Source organism: Macaca nemestrina, chromosome 7 (genome assembly GCF_043159975.1).
Source record: "Macaca nemestrina isolate mMacNem1 chromosome 7, mMacNem.hap1, whole genome shotgun sequence".
Taxonomy (NCBI): Eukaryota; Metazoa; Chordata; class Mammalia; order Primates; family Cercopithecidae; genus Macaca; species Macaca nemestrina.
In genome coordinates this window covers 27,651,685-27,660,854 of record NC_092131.1, presented here as the reverse complement: position 1 = coordinate 27,660,854, position 9,170 = coordinate 27,651,685, and the positions used below count along the sequence as shown (strand labels likewise).

The 9,170-nt window shown below is 40.9% G+C and overlaps 1 pseudogene; it reads right to left on the bottom strand.

The window, feature by feature from the left end:
- Window positions 1-1,368: 1,368 nt before the first annotated feature.
- Window positions 1,369-5,849, bottom strand: LOC139363994 (uncharacterized; annotated as a pseudogene).
- Window positions 5,850-9,170: the final 3,321 nt, after the last annotated feature.

The following is a 9,170-nucleotide window of genomic DNA, read 5'->3' as shown; positions in this document are numbered from 1 at the left end:
AATTTTATTTAATTGTATCATACTAATGGTGAAAAACCCATTAATAATATTTTCAGTCTCACCCATCAATGACTGTGTTATCAGCTTAACATATAGCCCCTGGATGAAGTTACATACCTTGCCAATTAGTATGTCAAGCACAATAGTGCCTTCTTTAAAATGAGTACACTTAAAATATATGTTAGAACATAGCATGTTAAAATTCAGTAAAATTTTGGCCTAGAAAATGTTTTGTAGGCAATATGTTGTGTTGCTATTAACAAATGTGAAGGAATTATACTGCAATAGTAATGGGAGGAAAGGGACAATTTAAAGTTTTAGAGATAGAAAGGCAATCTTAACCAGGGATGGACTCAACTGAAGTTATGTTAGGTATGGCATTCAAGTCAGCGGGAAAGGACTTCTGTTACAATCTAAAAGTTTGAGCTTTTATTTATATTCATAAAAAGTTGAAAAAGTGAATTATATATTTTTAGAGTAGAATATAATTTCTTCTCTGAGGGAACAGCATATCTCTGCTACTCCTAAGGCTATTAGTCTTAAGGGAATCTTTCGTAAGACTTGGTTTCTAAGTTGCCTACTCAATTTGGGAGTTGGCTTAGTCTGCCCATGTCGTAGACAAAGTTAAACAAAATCCACAAAGCAGGTTAAACATATTCTTTAGATGCCAAGTCAGTACTGTAATCACTTTTGTGATCCACCTTGATTAAATATATCAAAACAAAGTAACAGTAAAGAAATATGGATTATATCACAGGCCACCAAGCAAGTACTCAATTATCTTCTCACATAATCCTCCTTTTATAATAATGATAATAATCAACACAAACTGCACCAACAAGTAAGGATTGCTGACTCTCAGTGAGAACTTATTATATACCTGCCCCTCTTCTAAATATTTTAGTAGCATTAAGTCATGTAATCTTCATAACAATCTTATGGCCTAACTGCTACTATTAGACTCATTTTGTAAATGAGAAAACCAATACTCAGGGAAGGGTGAAGTAAATTGCCAAAGGTCACAATCTTTGAATCACAGAATTCTTATGCTGGAAGTACCATGAAGCAATCAACTAGTTTGTTTCTCAATTTGTATGATAAGCTAAAAATTCCATCGCCTATAACCAACACTAAATCCTAATCTCAGGAACCTGTAAATGTGGTATTATTTGGAAAAAGACTCTTTGCAGATGTGATTATGTTAAGGATCTTGAGATAGGAAAGTTATTCTAGATTATCTGAAGGTCCTTAAATGCCATCTCATGTGTCTTTATAAAATGGAGGTAGAGAGATATTACACACACACACGCGCGCACGCGCGCGCACGCACACACAAGACAACAATGAGAAGATGGAACACAATGAGACTTGAAAAGCGATTTTGGCCCAGTGACACTGATTTCAGACTTCTGGCCTCCAGAACTGTGATTGAATACATTTTCAATGATTTTTTTAAGCCAACCAATTTTTGATAATCTGTTATAGCAGCCACAGGAAACTAATATGGGCTGCAATTTGAAGAATATTTAAACTGTTGAACACAAGCTAAATGTTCCTGTTTTGTAAAACTAAAGAGGAGAGTTTAGATTTCTTCCTTCAGCAATGTACTATGTATTACTCAGGGTTCCCTAGAGTGACAGAACTAATAGGATAGATATATATAACGGGGAGTTTATTAAGTATAAACTTACACGGTCACAAGATCCCACAATAGGCTGTCTGCAAGCTTGAGGAGCAAGGAGAGCCAGTCTGAGTCTCAAAACTGAAGAACTTGGAGTCTGATATTTGAGGGCAGGAAGCACGCAGCATGGGAGAAAGATGTAGTCTGGGAGGCTAGGCCAGTCTCACCTCTTCACGTTTTTCTGCCTGCTTTATATTTGCTGGCAGCTAATTAGATTGTGTCCACCAGATTAAGGGTGGGTCTGCCTTCCCCAGCCCACTGACTCAAATGTTAATCTCTGTTGGCAACACCCTCACAGACACACCCACGAACAATACTTTGCATCCTTCAGTCCAATCAGGTTGACACTCAGTATTAACCATCACAAATCCACCGCTTGCCAACTTGTACCCATACACATCACCTGAGCTCATACATAGTCTTCAAATAAAGACAATAATAAGGTCATAATTACGCCTAACTTAATGTAACTCTCCTTCCTATAACCAGACATGCACCAATCCCAAACCAAATACTATTACATGAAGTTAACAATACTTAAATGCTGATATAAGGTCAGTAAATCTTATGCTACCTGATAAAGGAAAAGGAAATAAAATGAAGATATTATCTTAGTACAAGTGTATACATTCACAAATGTTTTTAACAAAAGGAGGAAACACTCATGACATTTACAGTCCTCGTTTCTGTAGCTGGTCACATGGTCATAGCTAGTATTGATGATTACCTTCTTCTACTGCCCATTCTGTATTTCTTTTGTCTTCAGCAAACATCTCAGCAGGTCGTGGTTTTGTTTTTTGTTTTTTGTTTTTTTTTCTTGGTGGAATGACTCAAACCTTCATTCCTGAGGGGTCTGGACCATTTGTAGTCCTGCCTGGATTGGGCTGTTATAGTTTCCCATTGACCTTAATCACAGGGCATGGTAATACTAAGAGACACCTTAATGGAGAAGTAGACTGATTTCATCTTGATAGTCGGGGTCAATCAACACAGCCAACACTGTAACTCCCTTCTTAGCCTGTTGACTTAAAGGTAGGAGGATCCCAAAGTGTCCAGGTGGCAATCTTAACTTCCAGTTTAATGGAATCATTGTTGTGTTTCCTGATGGTAGCATTCCTCTCACTGGAACTAAGACTCTAAATCAGCACAATGTATGTCACAGGAACAGGAAGCAAAAATTTTGCTAGTGGATCACTAGGGGTTATGGTGAGTGGTGCCACTTCCACTTCCATCCCTTGATTCCTAGACCCACGAATCTTGGCTATGAGAGAAACAGTACTATATATTGGATGGTGATTCAGAGCATACACAGCCTTCTGGATAACTTTGCCCCAGCCCTGCAAAGTGTTGTCACCTAGTTGGTGTTGTAATTGTGACTTCAAAAGGCCATTCCACCATTCTATCAATCCAGCTGCTTCAGGATGACAGAGAAACATGGTAAGACCAGTGATTTCCTTGAGTGTGAGCCCACTGCCACACTTATTTAGCTGTAAAGTGAGTGCTGGTCAGGGGCAATGCTGTGTGGAATATCATGATGGTGGATAAGGCATTCTGTGATGGTAGTCTTGGCAGAAGCATTGCATGCAGGATAGGCAAACTTGTATCTGGACTAAGTGTCTATTTCAGTGGGGACAAACCTCTGCCCTTCCCATGATGGAACAGGTCTAATATAATACCTGCCACCAGGTAGCTGGCTGATCACCCCAAGGAATGGTGCCATATCAAGAACTCAGTGTTGGTCTCTGCTGCTGGTAAATTGGGCACTCAGCAATGGCTATAGCCAGGTCAGCCTTGGTGAATGGAAGTCCATGTTGCTGAATTTATGCATAACCTCCATCCCTGTCACCATGGCCAATTTGTTCATGGGCCCATTGGGCGATGACAGGGGTGGCTGGGGATATAGGCTGTGTGGTGTCCACAGAACGGGTCATCCTATCCACTTGATTATTAAAATCTTCCTCTGCTGAGATCACCCATTGGTGAGCACTCACATGGGATACAAATATCTTCACAGTTTTTAACCACTCAGAGAGGTCCATCCACATACTTCTTCCCCAAATTTCTTTGTCACCAATTTTCCAATCATGCTTCTTCCAAGTCCCTGACCATCCAGCCAAATGATTGACTACAGCCCATGAATCAGTATATAATCACACATCTGGCCATTTCTCCTTCCATGAAAAGTGCACAACCAGGTGCACTGCTCAAAGTTCTAGCTACTGGGAATATTTCCTTTCACTGTTGTTCTTTGGCAATGTCCTAGAAAGGGGCTGCAGTGCTATAGCTGCCCACTCTCAGGTGGTGCCTGCATATTGTGCACAATCATCTGTGAACCAGGCCCTAGTCTTCTCTTCCTCTGTTAACTGATCATAGGGAATTCCCCATGATGCCACCAGTGTAGGCAGGGGGAGAGAAGGCAGGGTGGCAGAACTGGAGACCATGGGCATTTAAGCCACTTTCTCATGTAACTTACTTATGCCTTCAGGACCTGCTCAAGCCCAATCATGCATATACCACTTCCATTTGATGAAGGAATGCTGCTGTGCATGACCCACTTTATGGCTAGATGGGTCAGAAAACATCCAGTTCATGACAGGCAATTCAGGTCACATGGTGACCTGATGACCCATAGTCAGACGTTCAGTTTCCACAAAGCCCAGTTATAGGCCAAGAGCTGTCTCTCAAAAGGAGAGTAGTTATCTGCAGAAGATGGCAGGGCCATGCTCCAAAATCCTAGAGGCCTCCACTGTGATTCACCCGTGGGGGCCTGCTGAAGTCTCCAAACAGCATCTCTATCTGCCACTGACACTTCAAGCACCATTGGATCTGTTGGGTTATCTGGCCCAAGTGGCAGAACAGCTTGCACAGCAGCCTGGACCTGTTGCAGAGCCTTCTCCTGTTCTGGATTCTACTCAAAAATGGCAACCTTTCAAGTCACTAGATAAATGGGCTGGAGTAGCACACCCAAATGAGGAATGTGTTGCCTCCAAAATCCAAATAGACCCACGAGGCATTGTGCCTCTTTCTTGGTTGTAGGAGGGGCCAAATGCAGCAACTTATCCTTCACCTTAGAAGGAATATCTCTACAGGCCCCACACCACTGGAATCCTAGAAATTTTACTAAGGTAGAAGTTCCCTAAATTTTAGTCTGACTTATTTCCCATCCTCTGACACACAAATGTCTCACCAATAAGTCCAGTGTGTTTGCTACTTCTTGCTCACTGGATCCAATCAGCATAATGTCATCAATGTAATGGACCAGTGTGATATCTTGCAGAAGCAAAAAGCAATCAAGTTTGCTCCAAATAAGATTATGACACAAAGCCAGAGTTGATATACCCCTGAGGTATGACAGTAAAGGTATATTGCTGGTCTTGCCAGCTGAAAGCAAATTGCTTCTTGTGGGCCTTATGGATAGGAATGGAGAAAAAGGCATTTGCCAAGTCAGTGGCTGCATACCAGGTACCAGGAGATGTGTTAATTTGCTCAAGCAATGAAACCACATCTGGTACCGTAGCTGCATTTGGAGTCACCACTTGGTTAAGCTTATGATAATCCACTGTCATTCTTCAAGATCCATCTGTCTTCTACACAGACCAAATGGAAGAGTTGAACAGGGATGTGTTGGGAATCACCACCCCTGCGTCTTTCAAGTCCTTGATGGTGGCACTAATCTCTGCAGTCCCTCCAGGGATGTGATATTGTTTTTGATTTACATTTTTCTAGGTAGAGGCAGCTCTAATGGATTCAATTTGGCCTTTCCCACCATGATAGCCCTCACCCTACCAGGCATGGAGCCAATGTGGGGGTTCTGCCAGATGCTAAGTATGTCTATACTAATTATGCATTCTGGTACTGGGGAAATGACCACAAGATGAGTCTGGGGACCCACTGGATGCACTATAAGTTGGACCTGAGATAAAACCCAATTAATTACCTGACCTTGATAAGCCCCTGCTTTAACTGAAGGACCATAATGACATTTTGGGTCCCCTGGAATCAACATCATCTCAGAGCCAGTGTCCAATAGTCCCCAAAATGTCTGATTATTTCCCTTTCCCCACTGTACAGCTACCCTGGTAAAAGGCTGGAGGTCTCCTTGGGGAAGGATGGGAGAAAGATTCACTGCATAAACTGTCCATAACGTAGTGGGGATACAGCCTCCCCTTCATTCAAGGGGTAACAGGGTCTGTAAACTGACTCAAGTCTGGAAATTGATTGAGGGGCCATGATTCTCTGTTTTTATAATTCAAATTAGTCTTTTGTCCATTCGACCTAGAAGTTTTCTGCTTGTATAAATTAAGTAGGAATGCAGTAGGCTTCCTACCAATTTCACTTATAGGAACACCATGATTAATTAGCCAATGCCAGAGCTCTACACAAGTCAGACTATCCTGATTGCTGCTTTGTCTCTACTGTCCATGATAATAGCTACGTCCACCTTGCCTTTGAGGTTGAGTGCTGCCACTTGGCCCCTGCCACCTTGGGATCCAATTATTCCCATTGTACTTAAATTTTGTAGTTTAGTGACTGTGGTTCTCACTGTTAGATCTGACATAAAAGAAGACCAATTATAGGGCTCTTCAAAGATGCAGGTGCTGCCCTCACACATCTATTTTGCAAGACATTGGTCAAGGGTATATCTTCTGGACCTTCCCAGCTGGGATGAGTAGGTCTGAAGTAACTAATCCATTCCACCATCCCATCTCCCTAAGCCTTTGGATCCCTTCCTCTACATTAAACCAAGGAAGATCAGGCATTTCCAGCTTGCTCACAGTAGGACATCTTTTAATCTGTATTTCAGCTAACCAAGCAAATAAACTATTAGAAATTTTTTTTAAACTCCCTAAGCTGCAACACTAAATGCAGAGTTCCTACTTAGTGGGCCCAAATCAATAAATTCAGCCTGATCCAACTCTATGTTCCTTCCACCATTATCTCATACCATTCATATCCATTACCATGCCTGTTCTCCAGATTGCTATTTATATAAATTAGAAAACTCAAACAGTTCTTTTTGAATGTCGTGCACCTCCTCAGGGGTCACACTCCCAATCTCACCTCTAGGGGTCCGCCAGGACTTTAGTTATAGGTCTAGAAGTAAACAGGGGTGTTGCGGGTGGCTCCTGAGGAGAATCAACATTATTTTTTCTGGCAATTGCCTCAGGGGATGCCTTCGCTGTTGCCTCAGGCAGCACAGGGTTTATCTCCTCAGACAAAGGTGGAAAGACTAATGGCAGCATGGGTCAAGGAGGGGATGTTGCCACTTCTGAGGATAGGGAGGCTGTTCCTTCTGGCAAAGAAGTTTCATCAGAGTTTACGAACTCAGTGTTCCCAGCTTCATCAGGGTCCTCCCACACGTCCCCATTCCAAGTTGCAGGGTCCCATTCTTTTCCAGTCAATGCCCTCACTTTAACAGTAGACACCTGGTGAGGCTGTGCATGCACCTTTCATTGCAGGTCAGCAGCTCGTATAATAAGAGCTTGTCTGTTTTTCCACAATTTCAGCTCTTTCTCTATAGGAGATAAGACTCTCACTCAGGGAAATCTTAGCAGATTTGAGGCTTAGTATCTGCTTCTAAGGCCAGGAGACAGAATCCCTGAATTCATCATTTTCTTTCATCACTTTGGCCACTGAACTTAGGAGGAACCAATCAGCTTCATTATGTTCCTTGACTCTCCACATATGGTCAAAGGTATGATGTACAGAGTCACTTAACTCCTTACCTCTCATGAGCTGTGAATCAGGAGTGGCAAATGCATTAATTTTGCATAACTCTCTAAACAGTTAATGTCAAGGACTATCAGTGTTCTCCATACTGTGAGAAGTAGAGTCCTTAGCATTTTTGGTTCTAATCATATTAAGCAGCCAACTCTAGAAATCCCAAAACCAACAAAAGAATTTCATCTTTAATATTCTGTTCCTCTAGAATCACTCCTGATACCAAAATATGTATTAGTCAGGGTTCCCCAGAGGGACAGAACTAATGGGATGTATATAAAGGGGAGGTTTATTAGGTATTATCTTACATGATCACAAGGTCCTACAATAGGTTGTCTGCAAGCTTGAGGAACAAGGAGAGCCAGTCTGAGTCTCAAAACTGAAGAACTTGGAGTCCGATGTTTGAGGGCAGGAAGCATCCAGCACAGGAGAAATATGTAGGCTGGGAGGCTAGGCTAGTCTCACCTCTTCACGTTTTTCTGCCCGCTTTATATTTGCTGGCAGCTGATTAGATTGTGCCCACCAGATTAAGGGTCTGCCTTACCCAGACCACTGACTCGAATGTTAATCTCCTTTGGTAACACCTTCACAGACACACCCAGGAACAATATTTTGCATCCTTCAATCCAATCAGGTTGACACTCAGTATTAACCATCACATACTACATTTGACCACCTCACTCTCGAAAAATATTCTTTGTAATTAATACATCATCCATGTCCTTTTGCCTGCCTTCTTTAGAAGTAGATATTACCTTTGTTTTTGCCCTTTCCAATAGGCCTCCATATTCTAAGTGATTTCATATCACTCTTACATTCCATAGGCTGAATTATGCTCCTTCATTTGGTCTCTTTCTTACAAGACTAATTTCTGGCATTATAATCATGTTTCTAGTATTCCTCTAATATCCCAGTGTAGTTGTGAAACCGAAGAATGGTCCCAAGATTTGAATTAACTGATTTTTTTCAAAACATGAGTATAACAGAGAGACTAAGATACATATTGAATGAGGTAGATGTGTTGTGTGATTTAAGATTAATATTGGATCTTTAACTTAAAAAAAATTAGGTTAATTTCATCAAAATCCTTCTATTACAAGTGGATATTGGATCTTTAACTTAAAAAAAAAACAATTAGGTTAATTTCATCAAAATCCTTCTATTACAAGTGGTTATATATTTCAGATGCATTCCTAGCAAGCCCATGAAGTTGCTTTTAGTCATCCAGACTCTCAAGAAATTATTAAATATCATCTGTGACTTCTATATTTAGAATTTAATCTATAAGGTTATATAACAAATTGAAACAACAAATGTTTCCTAAGTGAGAGTAAATAAGACTTTTGCATAACAACAAATGCAGGAGACACCATGATCTCTAGCCTATTTACAAAAGTTATAAAAATTACAGATATTTTCACATGCCCTAAGCTCTGGCAGATTTTATACCAACTGACTAATTACTCTAAAACAGCAACTGCATTACTCCATCCTAGGATAGCCAATAGAGGTGAGGCTGTCCATCCAAACCCATTTCTCTTTCTTAAGTAAAAATAAAAATAGGATTCCAAAATCAGAACCTGTTTTACTCAAGCTAATTGATGTAGCCATATCTAACAATGACACAAGAGACCTGGGAGCTCATGGTAGAAAGGATGCATTTTCAATTGCCTATAAAATGTTTTCAACATATCATCATCAAAAGGATTTCACTCTTTCTACTTTATGTATGGTATTTTTGGCTAGGTTTCTCTAACTAAGCACTATG